Genomic DNA, 14,215 nt, shown 5'->3' with positions numbered 1-14,215 from the left:
GTGAGAGGATGATGCAAAAACAGTGGGCAAGGTTCCACTCTGCTGTACACAGGGCTGCTAGGAGTCAGAATCCACTTTTGGAATAAACAGTGACAAATTATTTCCATATTATTACTAAGGACTATTCAAACAAATGACACTTTGGTACATGGCAGGCATGCAAAAAGAATCTGTACAGTGAGGCACTGCCACTCTAAAATGACCTGATTAATGATCCATGGTGGACTGGGTGTGAAAAGGAAGGAGAAAAGCCATGAGGAATGGCTGCCACCTGCACAGGGGCTGTGACGATGCAGTCTCCAGGACAAATCACCACTTGCCTTCCTTTGGGAGCCTCAGAGCCCCACGAGAGCTTTATGAGGGCAGCTGAGGGAGATTTGGGGGGTCCACTCAGTGATTTTGAGCCTCAACAGAGAAAGAAAGCTGCGCTGAAGAGAACTGAATTCTTTGCGGACAGGAATGAGGTCCTGTGCTGAGAAAACCACAGTTACAGAGCCAGGCCTGGGATATTTTCAGTATGAACCAAGTAAACCCCAAACCAAATATCTCTACAGCTTCTAGAACCTTGAGAGCAACAAACAGAATTCAAAGAGCATATGTCAGCAATTCTAGGTCAAATGAGAGTTTTAGATTAGAACAAAAAATTATGTGTGCATATCTGTGTGTGTGTGTGTGTAGGTATATTCTATGCATTTTTCAAGGCCTTACTCAAACCTTTCTTCCTCCATGAGTTCCCTGTAGATTATTCTTATGTCAGACCCACAAATTCCTGTAGCACTGATTGTCTCTGTGCAGTCTGACCCATCTCTAGTAGAGCTGAGGAGAGTTGTTCTTGTTTTTTGGTTTTGGCGAGGAAGACTGGCCCAGCTAACATCTGTGCCAATCTTCCTCTATTTTGTATGTGGGATGCAGCCTCAGCATGGCTCTGCAAGCAACGTGTATGTCCCCACTGGGATCCAAACCCAGCAACTGGGCCATGGAAGCAGAATGCAAACCCAACCACTATCCGCCACCAGGCCTGCACCAGAATCATTATTTTTAAATCCATATTCTTTGCTCAGCTAGAGGGTAAGTTTCCTGAGGACACAGCCTTTTCTTCAGGTGTCCACTAACTGCAGCCGTCAACCCCAATTTAGCCCCATCACTTAGCAAGGCGCTAGATCCTTAGTCTGCGCTCATTGCAGAAAATAGAATCAGTGCTTACAACAAGTAAACAAACCAAAAAAAAGAAAACTTGAGAAGTACGTGCTAAACCATCGATGGTGTTTTCTTCTCCTTGAAGGTAATGCTAACTTTGGGAGTTGCGGGGGAAGGTGGCCCATCTGGTTCTCTGACATTTTTCTGGAAATACCATCGAAATGAAAGTGAGAAATGTGCTACGAACTGAACAGTCATGATCTCCCCTCGCATCCGAAAGGAAGATTGCGAGTGTAATGAGCATAAATCAAGGCTGGGCTTGTCCTGCTTGCATTGAGGCAAAGCAGGTTTTCCTTTAAAAAAACATCTGCCATAAGGAGATTTAAATCGGGTGCTCCTGTTTTTAGAAAATCTCTATTTCCTTACAGGATGTCGACTTTGATCGCTAATCCCTGGAAAATGTCTTTTAAGAGCTACTCCAATTGGCAGAAGTGCCGGAGAGTGGGCGTGGGCAGGTGTGGGGAGAGGTGGGGAGCAAAAAACCTCTTTTCCAAGCTGAGGTATTATTTTAAAATAAAAAGACAAGTCCCAGAGGCTCAGGGTTCTGACGATCCCCTCTGTGATTCCAAGAGCGCAGGCCAGGGACACCGTTGGAAAATGTTTCTTTGGCGGGTCAGCAGTTTCCCGTCCGCCCCTCTCCCTGGCCAATGGCGTTAATGTGCGTTTGTCAATACTGAATTTCATTTGCCGCAGAGCAGCTTAGAGAGGGAAGCACATCGTGTTGCATTTTCCTTGCCTCTCAAATTGGAGTTCCAGCTTCTCCCTAGCTTTGTGTTGTCAGCAAAACGTAATGCGTTTACAATCGGTCTCTTGATCTGAGGTAATTACCAGCAGGAGAAAGAGCGAGGGTAAGAACCTAACAAGAGAAGCCTTGTGTCGTCGCGCGGTGGGCTGCTGTCCGGAAAGTGTATCCGACTTGTCAGATTGGTTCAAATTAAATTGACACGGTGCTCTTCCAGGCATCACCGCGGTATTATACATCTCGGAGCCCTTTTGGGCAGTAAATGCCTTCAGAGTTAAAAAGGAACGTGCTAAAGGAAACTCAAAGGAGCCAGCAACAAGGACAGAGAGGATCTCCGGGAGGACCCGTTAAAACTGGCTATGAGAATGCCGAGGTTATGTTATGACTGAAGCTCAGTTTTAGTCTTCTCTCAGCAATTTTTACTTCTGTGCCACTGTGACAGAGGTGTCCCCAGGCCTTAGCCATGAGGCCTTGGAACCATTTTTTTCTGCCTCCGGCTCCATTTATTTATTTATTGTAACATTTATGAGCTCCATCCAGGGAAGCTGCTGGGTCCAGCAGCATCAGCCCCAGCCTGAAGGGAGACAGAGGGATTCTAACCTTAGCCTTTCCCTGATGGGCCTGGTGACCTTGGCCAAGTCATTTAACCTCAACATGCTGGGGTTGCCATTTATAACTGAGCAGGGGAGTGAATGAGCCCTGGATCACCTCGACAGGGTGTCAAGAGGAATAACTAATTAATGATTGTAAAGCACTTTGCAAACAGAAAGTGCTGTACAAAATGCTTAATATTAATAATAAAATGCATTCACTGCAAGCCTCCAGGCGTATGTACAGAAATAACGACAGCAATTAAAGTAACACGCTAACAAAACTCATTAACCCTCCAATCTCCTTCTGACCGTATTTGGCTGTTGTAGCTTCGTGGCTTTCTTAAGGCTGCCAGGTGGTGCAAGGAGGCAGGCTACGAGGGAGGGCATGGCTCTCCCTCACTTTCTAGGCAGATTAGCAAGTCACTGGTTCTGAGAGCCAGCAGTCCCACAGCCCCATCTCCATTCAGCCTTTCCTCCCTGTTTCCCCATGTGGATCATTTCCTTATCTCCGTGCTCTAGGAGCCAATGCCTATGTCATTAAGCACCCTGAATGGCTCTTCTCTACGTTGTGTGCTTCATTTCCTTCCATATACCTGTGACTTTTCTCTGTCTAGACTGTAAGCTGCTTGAAGGCAGGGTTTCCCTTGTATTATAACCCCCTAATTCCTAACAGAGGACAGTGCAAAGGGCATGCCCATAGGTGTCTGTGGACCAAAGGGCAGACACTGTCCTCCCTGGGTGATTGATTAGATGAAGGGATGTTATTTAAAATATGCTACACGCACTGGTTATCTTGTCCTGGCAAGCTGGCAGCCATTGGTAAGAAACTCCTGATGTCTGTCAGGGAGGAAAAGTTATGACCTTAGGGGGAGGAGTGGAAAAGGGGAGAAAGGACCTTTTACTCTGTTGTTCAGAAAACCTACAGCTTTGAAACTAGGGGAAAATGAAAGCTGAAATTGAGGGCGTCACTTCAGGAAGAGGAAAGGAATTAATACTAAATGCCTTGAGTAAGCAGAAAACAGAGCAAGGCCTGAGGGGACCAAAGCTGATAAGGGCCGAAGGGTGGGAATGACATGCATGGCTAGAGACCTCAGAGTGTTGAGGGAGAACACCGAGGACTTTGTGAAGACAAGTTGAACACCTTGTATAAGGTAATTTTTCTATTTTCTTTTTGTAAGAATGAACGGCTAATTTGAAAAAAAAAAAGTCTTTCTCCTTAACCTCCTTTCTCCTCTTCTGTAATAAGCTACCATTTTGGTTTTTGTTTCTCTTTAACTTTTAGATTTCATACCTCACCTTGCCCAGAGCGCTGGCTCACATTAGAATTTTTGTTAGACACTGCAATAGTGTCTTTTACAGAAAATAAAAGTGGTATGTAAACATATTCCTGAGGCACTGTGAGTCAAAATTTAATCTGATTCTGAGTACGATATCGTAATACAGGATTGTGATATGGACCACTAGATTGATAATGCAAACAGTTTTTTATAAAAAAGATTACCACATATAGTATAAGAAATGGGCTCCAAATTGTAAATAAGAATAGTATAGAATTTACCAAATGTTATATAAATCAACTAAGCAAAAAAAAATAAATAAATACCAGACATTCTATTCATTTTGATTGTTTAAAAGAGATTCCCTGGAGAAGAGCTTCTTAAACAGTAATGAGGAGCTTTGGTTTTAGAAGAAATAGCCAAGGAACTCCTGAGCAGCGTTGGGGCAGGGGACTATAAGGTCAGGGGCTGGGGAGGAGGAATTTGCTGTGAAAACACTGGAGCCATTTAGGGTACGGTGCCTCTGAGCACAAATGTCTGCTTATCGGGGAGAGGGAGGGAGTAAGGAAAGAAGAAGGCGGAGGGGAGAGGAAGAAGCTAACAGCACACAAATCCAACGCTGAGTGACACCCGAGTATAGAGAGAAAGATGCTGTAAGAATCCAAAGCAGAGGGCGGAGAGTGGAGAGCGTGGGGTCTGGAGCTCTGTCCTGACAGAGGCATGTTATGAAAAATATTCTTGATTTTTGGCAGCCACTCCACAGATGATTCCCTCCTGTGGAGAGCTGGAGTGATTGTGGACAAGCAGTTGGGGAGATTACAGGTCTGGAGATGACTTGGGGAAAAAAACTCCTAAAATTACAAGAAAAAAAGTCAAGAAATGATATTGAGGGAGCACAAGCCTCTATTTCATGGCCAAATCAAAAACTCCCTGACTAGGAAATTGATATTCTGCCTCCAAGTCTCTTTCCTGAAGGCTGGGCACAGCTTCCAGAGGAGATGGCAGAAGAGGACAAGTGGCATCAGGGTGCAAGCTAGGATCCAATCGTGCCACCAACTTGTGTGTCCTTGAACCCGTCCTGCACATCTGTCAGCCCAGTTTTCACCTGTAAGGCAAAGCATTTGAGTTAGACAATCTGTAAAGTCCTTTCCACCTCTAATATTCACTGAACTCCATGATGTTGAGTGTCCAAAGTGCGTCTTTCATACTTACTCAGTGGCTAAGAAGCTGACTTAGGTGAAATTTCCATTTCATTGAAGCTACTCTAAGTTTACCAGAGTGTGCAACTTGAAGGTTTCATCCCCATGGTGTAGAGTGGTCATCAGCCAAAATCCATTCAGTATGTCCAGCCCTTTGATAAGTACTGAAAGGATGACTTTGTCTCTGCTCTTGAGGAGCTTACAGTCCAATAACTGAGTCACATAAACACATGAAAAATGATAAAAGATAAGAGACATCACTTTGCCCTTGTGTTTCATTGCCAAATTAGAGCTATAGACTGAGAGTGCTTTGAGTTTAGAGGAATATAAGCTTTCAGTGGGTTGAATGGCCAGAGGCAAGGGAGAGGTGTGAGCTGGACCTTGGCGAGCAAATATTCTGTTCATCCAAACAGCCTCTCCTTGCATCCTGATTCCTGCTGGATAAACAACCACACATACACGCACACACACATGTGCATGCTCACACACACCTGGAGAAGAAGTCAAATCTCTGTCAGAGCGGAGCCCTTAATGAATCTCTGTTGACTAGGTTGAGACATTGGAGATGAGGGATGCGAGTGGCTGAAATCTAGAAGCCAGCATTTTAGTGAGTTACGGCCTGGGAAAACTCCCCTGAGATTAAGCAGTCACGAGGTGGTAGATCAACTACTAAACCTGGGGTCAAGAGTCTTGGGTCCAAATCCTCACTCTGTCATTTACTAGAACTCTGAATTTAGAAAAATTTCTTACACCATTTGAGTCTGGTGTGAGACCTGAGAAGTTTTCCCTATATTCTATTAGGCCGGGGGTTACAAATAGCAAAGTTGGAGGCAGAGTGGGAAAGTCTGGGACAAGCATGAAGATCCTGGGCGTACAGGGGATAATTGGCAGAGGTCAAAGATGCTTCAGCAAGGGTAGCTGTTGGGTGTTGAGCATTGAGATTATTGGCTTACTCTGCAATTTGGACAAGAGTTGCCCTTTCTGACATGTTCTCCCCACTCTTATGAAAATCTAGGATTTCTTCACCTTTGTGCACTCCACTTTTTCAGCAAACACATTTAATCAGCAGCTATGATTACACTGTGCATAAGTGCTAGGAATAACAACGACCATGTAATTTATGGCCCAAACCAGGAAACTATTGAGAGTAAAAGAGGTGCTACTAATAATTATAATGGATAACAATTGGAAATCAAGCTCGTCATGGGGAAACTGGGAGTATGATAACATTATCCATAAGATATCCCTCTTTCTCCTCAAAACATCATTAATTCTTCCTCTTTCCAAATTAGGAGCTTTGTCCATGTACCCTCACCAGACATTAAAGATTTTGTTGAAACAAGCAAACAAACAAACAAGCTACCTTTTAGGAAACAAAGAATCCCTAAGAAACAAAGAATGCTCAATGTTGGGAAATTGAAGCTCAAAAAGTTATTTATTTTGAAGAAGAATGGTACAGGATGAATGTATGTACACATATGTAAAGAGGAGAGTTTGTGCACACCTAAAATCTAAAATCTAAAATCATGTGGTCCTAAATTATGGCTTTGTGTGTGTGCACATGTGCGTGTAAAAGTATGAATCTCTATTAATCTCTAAAGAAATGTGGTTCTTGGATGACAGAGGGAAAAGCAGAGAAGAAAGCTCTAGAGAGGCAGAGTGAGGAGAGTTGGGGGTGCATATGTAATTTAACCCAACAAATGCAAAACAGGAAGGGAACAGCATTTTAAAGAGACCAGCAGATAGCATCAGCTCATTAGTGGTTCCATTACAGTGTACATCGGTTTGCTTTCTCTCTTGACACACACACACACACACAAAAGTGATACATGTGCATGTCGGTATAGAGGAAGTAAATTAAATAAACATAGTTGAAGTTATTTTAGAGTATTCTGAGCATTAACTCTCATCCTTGAAGGTAGTGACAAGAATTATGAAATGTTTCCATCTTTGAAATTAGCCACTGTAGTTCAAATGTAATTGGATTGCCAAGGCATCCTCTCAATAGGTGAGGAGTGGGGAAGGGTTGGAAGGAAAGGAGTGGAGCTCTTTCCACCAGTTAGATGGGACAACAAGAATATCTACTATGCTGGCACAGCACGGCTGTCAAAGATCAGAGAACTTGTTTCCATTTGGAAATGATTAAGGTCTTATTGCTCCTGTCTTGGATATGAAAGACTTGAAATGCATCAGTTCAATGTAACTAAGGTTGAATGACAACTCTATGCATGTAGTTAGCAAAGTTCATTGAGAAGGAGAAAAGAGCACTGAATTTCAGGAAAGTTGAACTGTAAGAATTGAGTACCTTGATTGAATTTGATAGCTCTTAATGGGAAACTGTACTGAATTGGCAAAAAAAGAAAATGCAATGAGATTTGGTGAAAAGGATCAAACTCAAATTTAGTTTTTAAAAACCCTCAGAATTAATCTTGCCCATTTTATTCAGTTAGTAGTAGAAATTATTTTACATGAAGAAAGACAATGTCAGAAATAGCAGTGTGGAATTTTAGAGGTGGAATTAGAAGATGGCAATGGGAGAGGCTAATTTGCTTTTCTGCTCCAAAATATTCCCAGCAATCATTTCTTGGGGTCTATTTGATTCTTTTTCAATAAAGGTGGAGCAGGATTTCCTAGGGAGGATTTCTGGAAGGAGCTTGGGTTGTAACCACTGAATCCAATAATCAGAGGGCCAAATGAGCCATACTTCTTGAAAGTCTATGTGGATAGGCTGGAAGATGCCCTGGACCCTGCGCAGGGAGACCAGTTGGGGTCATGGACTATTTTAAGACTGGCAGGTCAGCCAAGGAAAAGAGAGTCATTTGTTCAAGAAGCCCAGGACTACAGATGAATGTTGGTGACCTCCTAGGGTGGGAGAGTTTATCCTTGACATGGGCATTGGGGCACAGGGGAAGAGATCCTTCTTAGTGATTATGGCCTGAGTCCTGTGTCTCTACTGTGGGTACATATGCCATATGATGATGGCAGCCAAGGAGTAGCTCTAGAGCTCTTTGCCTTAGTTCTGTTCCCCACCTTCTGGCAGCTTTAATTTTCTTTTTAAATTTAATATCTTTAAGTGGGGCATCCGTTCTCCAGTTTGCAGCACCTACCGCCACACCCTGTTGTCTGATATTGGACATGGTTCCTCGATTTATAACTATCTGATTCTTGACTCCTGTTTGGCCATGTGCAGTAAGGCCTCACTGCTTGGCTGTTTGAAATGCTCTGGAGAACTCTTCTCTCTACTTCATCCATGATGATTTTCTGAAAAGCAAGAAGGGCAAAGGCCCAGAATGATTCACTGAAGGTGCATATGGTATTCATTCTGCAGAGAACAAATATGGAACAGGAGAAAAAGTGACAGTCGCACCATTTGCATTTGGTATGTAAATTCAAGATACATATTGATTTACATGTATAATTCAGCAACCAAAAAAAAAAAAAAAAACCAGATAGCTAAGTAAACATGAATACCCACCCCAAGCTAAAGGCTGGGCTCATGGTGGTGTTTGTAAATGGCACTGTGTGGTAGCACATCTCGGCATGCAAATGTGTACAAACTTAAAACTGTTGCTAGGTTAAACAGCACCTTTCCCAGGAAACACACTGATTTAGCAGCTTGTGCTTTACGCATCGGTCTCCAGGGCAGAAGGCCCCTCTCCTCACCTCATAGGGAGGCAGGACACATGATCCATCCCTCTTCTTTCCTTGCTGGACTGATTATCATAAATTCTGAACAGGGGCACCTTTGTAAATTTTCGCCAATTCAGGGGCTGCCTAATTGGGGAATTAAGCATAACCCTTATTATTTGGTTTAAATATCCAGAGCTTTCTTTCTCCTTAACAACTTACTCCTGAGTGAGCTCTTTCTCATGACTGAGACTCGGACACACACATGTGCTGGACACAGGGTTGTGGAGGTGTGTGCACAGGAGATCTTGGGTAAAGTTCGGAAGCCATGGAAAATATTCAGTCTGTCATACCTGAATTAATCCCTCAGTTCTCTGTACCCATGGGAAAAGCACCAGCCTGATTGCTGGTTTGTATTTTCAGCTGTTTTATATCGTCAGGCTATTCCCCAGCTCAAAATCTCTAGTGGGTCTTTACTTCCAGCTGCACTGAGTCTAAACTCCTTTGACAAGATGTCAAGACCTTTCATTGTCTCGCTATTCCCCGCACAGACCATCTGCTTGGTATGGGTCAGCATCCTCACTTCCCCGTCTAACTTGCACATGTTCAGGAACTCCACCTGTCCTTTTAATGCACAGCACAAGTTCAACTCCTTCTGTGAAACTTCCCTATCATTGAAATCCTCAGCTCACTTTTTCTGAACTCCCTTAGCATCTGTTTTCTGTGCCATCCAAATCCATTCATAAGGATAAAATCTATATTCTGTGTTTTCACATGCTTATATTCATCTTTTCAACTAGATTGTACAGGTCTTGAAGGAAGGACTGTGTCTTTTCCCGTACACCTCGTCTCCACATTAGGCATAGGACAGGTACTCAGCCAAGATGTTGGCCCGCTGATCATTTATCATCAACCTTCCTGCTCCTTTCACCATGAAGGGGGCCGTGCATTTCTGCCCTCACTATCCAGGGATGTTAAACTGCAGCAAAGTCCTCCGGTCCCTGACTTGTAGCTCTATTGGTGATCAGCTACAGGACACCAATTAATAATCTTCCAAGATAATACAGTTTCTGCAAGAAGGTGAAGTAAGGTGTCATATCCAGTCAATGTGATGCAGTTGCTTAACTTTGAAGGACGACAAAGACTACAAATATTCATGTTGTTCTGGAGAAAAACACCATCAATGAGCACCAATAAATAGTGTGGCCTTGGTGTGGGTTGTATTGGGTGACAGTATCAGAGACAAGTGGACACATGTCCTTGGGGTGAGGTAGATTTAGGGATATGCCAGACTTCTACCACCAGAAATAATAAATGTGAGAAGTGATATATATATTTTACAAACTCATTTTTCATTTAGGTGTTTATTTTCCTTGGTGATGATCGTAATAATACTTTTAGTGTTTGTACTATGTTGACAGTTTTCAGTGCAGGGTCTCTCTTATGAAACACATAATATGCACAGAACAGGAGAAGCTACCCCAGATCTATAAAACTACTGAAGTCCAAAGATATTCATACATATTAAAGATACTTACTTAAGTGAATATCAAGACCTTCTTAAATTATTTTGAGATTTCCTAGTGCCCTTTTAGTCAGTTAGGTTTTAGAAGTCGCATGATACAGGTGAAAGAAAACCCTGAATGCCTCAATTCACCGAAGTTTATAACATAGTAATGAATTATTCATGGAAATTTTAATCTGAAGGTAGGCTTTCCTTTGCCCTAGTATCAATCAATTAAAAATAATAACAAATTATTGAATGTTTTATGTGCTAGGCATGATGAGGGGCATAGCTTCAGACAAGGGTTTTAATAATGTCAATTTCATTTTAAAAAACCAACCAAAGGAAATTTTTCTTTGAGGGCTAATTCTAAAGAAAAAGCTATGAAACCAAATGGGTATTGTTTTTGCACTGTTTTTATGACTTTCTTGTATATTATGAGTAGATAACCAGTTCTGCTTCTTTACTTTGCATTCCTTTCATGAGTGGTGGAGATCATGTATCTTCTGGATAACCTGATGCATTGGCTATTCTAACTCCATATTGGCATCTTTCTGGAAAATTTCCTTTCACGGCAAAGATCTCCGACCCTGTTTACTTACAACTGACCTGTTACTTCCCGCACTTCACAGTGACATTTTCATTAATAAACAGTCCTTGTTAATTGGATTTGACCTATTTTTAGCATCAATGGATGCACCACTCACTAGTTATTCATGCTACTTTTTGTTAATCCCAACCTCCTAGGACTTCTTGAATTCCAAATACTTTGCATTTGGATAAACCCAGTGTGGTGACTTAGGCCTGTCTGTCTTTCTCTAAAGGACCACCATTTGTTTCTCCACCCATCCTTCTGGGAAGCGGATTTTCCTGTAAGTCTATGGGAGAATGTTTGTACTAGCAATAGGAGGCAAGAAGATATCGCTTGCTTTTCCTTCAGAAAGAAGTTCATGTTACGAGAGCTGAGGCCTATAACAGCCAAGGTAGTCAGCTGCGCTTTGATTAAGGTGCACTTGGACAATTTCCTCTAAGACAAGATTCTAGACAAGAAAAATTCATTTAAAACATGACACAAAGGAAGTGTACTTAGTGTTTTTTTCCTGTGAAGGTGATAATTCGTCTTAACAGCTTAGCATCCATGTGGCCGTCATCATGAATCTGGCATCATAGCTTTAGAGCAGTGAGCACAATACAGCAGCTTCTTTGAGGAGATGCCACTGCCTGACTCCTGGTTGCCTTGTAGGTCTCTACCCATCAATGAGATCCCATTTCTTGAATTGGAGGGAATAAGCACCTCAAAATATTTGTTGTTTAATCCAAAAATTTGTAAGAACTAATGTGAGAAAGGGATCTATGGGAAATAGAATCATTCCTAATGCTAAGTCCCAGTTCCCAGAGAGCTTTGAAGCTAACAGACCAAGTGAAATGCTAAGAATCATGAATTTCTAAAGATAACTTCTAAAGGTTTAGATTTGGGATTTTGGGGACAGGTCTGAAACAGGGTTCATTGCCGAGCAGGACAGTCTTAGAGTTTGGAGAGGACCAGTAAGTGCCAACACATGGGTTTGCTTACACTCCACCTCATGCAAATTAGTGATATTTGTATTTCTGCATCTATATACATAACAAAATATGGAAGGAAGACGCCAACATCTGTTACCACGGGACCATGGCATAAAATCGTTTATTTTTTTGGTGTGTGCTTTCTGTCTTTTCTGAGTTCTTTTTGTGAATAGATATTGTTTTTGAAATGTATGGGAAAATATGATTTTAAAAAAGTCTTCCTTGAAGAAATGGCAGTTCATGTCTTGGGCTACGTGCTGTGAGAAAGACACAGCTGAAGCATTTCAGGATATTAAGGGTCTGAGAGACTTTGCAGAGTAGCTGGGCCACGTATATCCTTACAAGAACACTTTCCTCCTGTTTGTTCCAACCCATCTCTGTTGCCCAGCTCTGCACCAAGAACTGTGGGGCTAACTAGAAGTGAGAGTCCTCCCTCCTCACTCATGGCAACCCTCTAAAGAGATGGACACATAGTGAAGACGGTGCTGCACTGCATGATAGCAGCAAACATCAACATTTGTGATGATGATTCCGTGGATTAAAGAAGTGCAGAGAAGCCAAAAGCAGACCAAGGTTGCTGAGCTCTGGTTGATAATCTCGTTCCAGAATAATCTTGCCACTGTTTACCAAACTTGAACTGTATGCTCCTTTTATTCATTCATTTTTGTAGAATAAATTATGCGTTGAGAGTTTACCAAGCACGATCCCAAAAACTGAACAGAACAGAGTGAACATGATGGAGATGCTGTCTACCCTTCCGGAGATCACAGTCAGTTCATGGCTCCATTTGGCGACCACCACCACTGCATTTTCATTGACCCGGGGAAGACTAGAATCCCTCATTCTGAAAGATAGTTCTCTGGAGAAACTCCTGAGAGCGGTCAAATGACAATGCTGTGACCTAGTAGCCATTTTCTTTAGAACTCAGAATAATTTCAGTTTGCTATATTCTTCAATGTTGGGGTTTGTAGAGAATCTATAGAAAATAAGGCAAATGGAGACACTATATTAGGAGGTTCACAAAGCCCTGGAAACCAATCCATGGACCTTTACAGCAATGTTCTGTCCAGGAGGAGCTTCTCAACATCCCCAGCATACATTGCACACACTTTCTCCTCTGAGAAAGAAAGAAGATCGCCGTGCTAGAGGCAGGGACCTGCTGTTACTAATAGAACTAAGGACTGATCTTATAGGACAAAATCCTCCAGGGAAAGAAGAAATATTTGCTTTTGAATTACACCCCATTTGATTCAACAGAGACTTACTAAATCCCTTCTAAGCACAGTGAGTGTACAGAAGATCCAGAGATGAATAAAAGAGCCCCTTTAAGGAACTTCAGGGCTACAGGATACAAATAACCTTAAACTCCATGAAGATAGTGAGCAGCAGCTAAAAGAGTGTATGAAACGTAGTCTGTGTTCAGTAAACATTTTTGGAGCCAATAAGAGAATATGCCAAGTGTTGAAAGCATGGTCTGAATAAATGTCCCTGGCTAGTTGGAGAACAAAGACATCACACTTGATTGGAAGAGGCAGTAAGAGTTTCACCAAGGGAGAGCCTTGTGAGGTACATGGTGAAGAATAGATGAATGTAGAAAAGTGGAGAGGAGATGAAGGGTGTTTGAAAAGAGGGGATTATAAGAGCAATGGAGAGGAGATGGGGACACGTGTCAAAGACAAGAGGAGCTACAGACTGAAGAATAGTCTAGGCCGTGCTTTGGAGGATCTCTGGTGCCAGATGGGGAAAACGTCCAGATTAAAGCAAAGAGGAGAGTGATGGGGTGCCTTCCTTCTGGCCTCCCTTCATTGATCTTTATTATTGGGGCAATGCTGGAGAAGGTAAAAAAAGGCATGGTTTTACTGAATCAGTTGGTGTTAGTACCAGGGCCTTCCTTCTTGACTTCTAGACCAACTTTCATATTTTTTTCCAGTCTCTCTCTCACATTCTTTCTTTTATTTTTTGTCATTTGATTATATTGACCCTTCTGTGTTTCTCTTTCCAGCTCTCCCTGTCTCCCCAAATGACAGTTTGGTGAAGTGTAAAATAGTAAGGTGACATGGTCTGGGAAGTACAGTCCACATCTGTGCTGCATAATACTTGAATGCAAAGAAATGTTAAGGATTTTCAACCTATTCATAGTTAGGTTTTCTTTATGTGCTTTTGCTGAAGAATACAGAATGTTGTGCAAGTGCTGCCTTCATGAAAAATCATTGCTAAGCCCCATTCTATATTTCCTGGGGGTCAACCTTCTCATTTTTATACCAGAGGAGAAATCTCAATGTCTTGAATCTTTAAAATGAATTTTCACCAACTCTCAAGGGGAGCAGAAAGCAAATAAAAGGAAAAATTTGTTAGCTGTGACCGCATCTGGATAGACTGGGCCAGTGTAGCCCAACTATATACGAAGTCCTTAAGTTTCTCTTAATCATCTTTCAGGCATCCTACTGTCACTGAGCCTTCTCGTATCAGTTACTGGGATGCAGGAAAGCACAAGCTGTTCTCCGGTTATCACT

The 14,215-nt window shown here is 42.2% G+C and overlaps 1 long non-coding RNA gene across 5 annotated transcripts in view; it reads left to right on the top strand.

Moving 5' to 3' along the window:
• LOC106845809 (uncharacterized) overlaps positions 1-14,215 on the top strand; it is a 98,042-nt gene that overhangs the window by 18,912 nt on the left and 64,915 nt on the right. The window lies entirely within an intron of this gene.

Source organism: Equus asinus, chromosome 7, assembly GCF_041296235.1.
Source record: "Equus asinus isolate D_3611 breed Donkey chromosome 7, EquAss-T2T_v2, whole genome shotgun sequence".
NCBI lineage: Eukaryota > Metazoa > Chordata > Mammalia > Perissodactyla > Equidae > Equus > Equus asinus.
The sequence above is the reverse complement of the archived record's forward strand: the minus strand, read 5'-3'. Positions and strand labels throughout refer to the sequence as shown.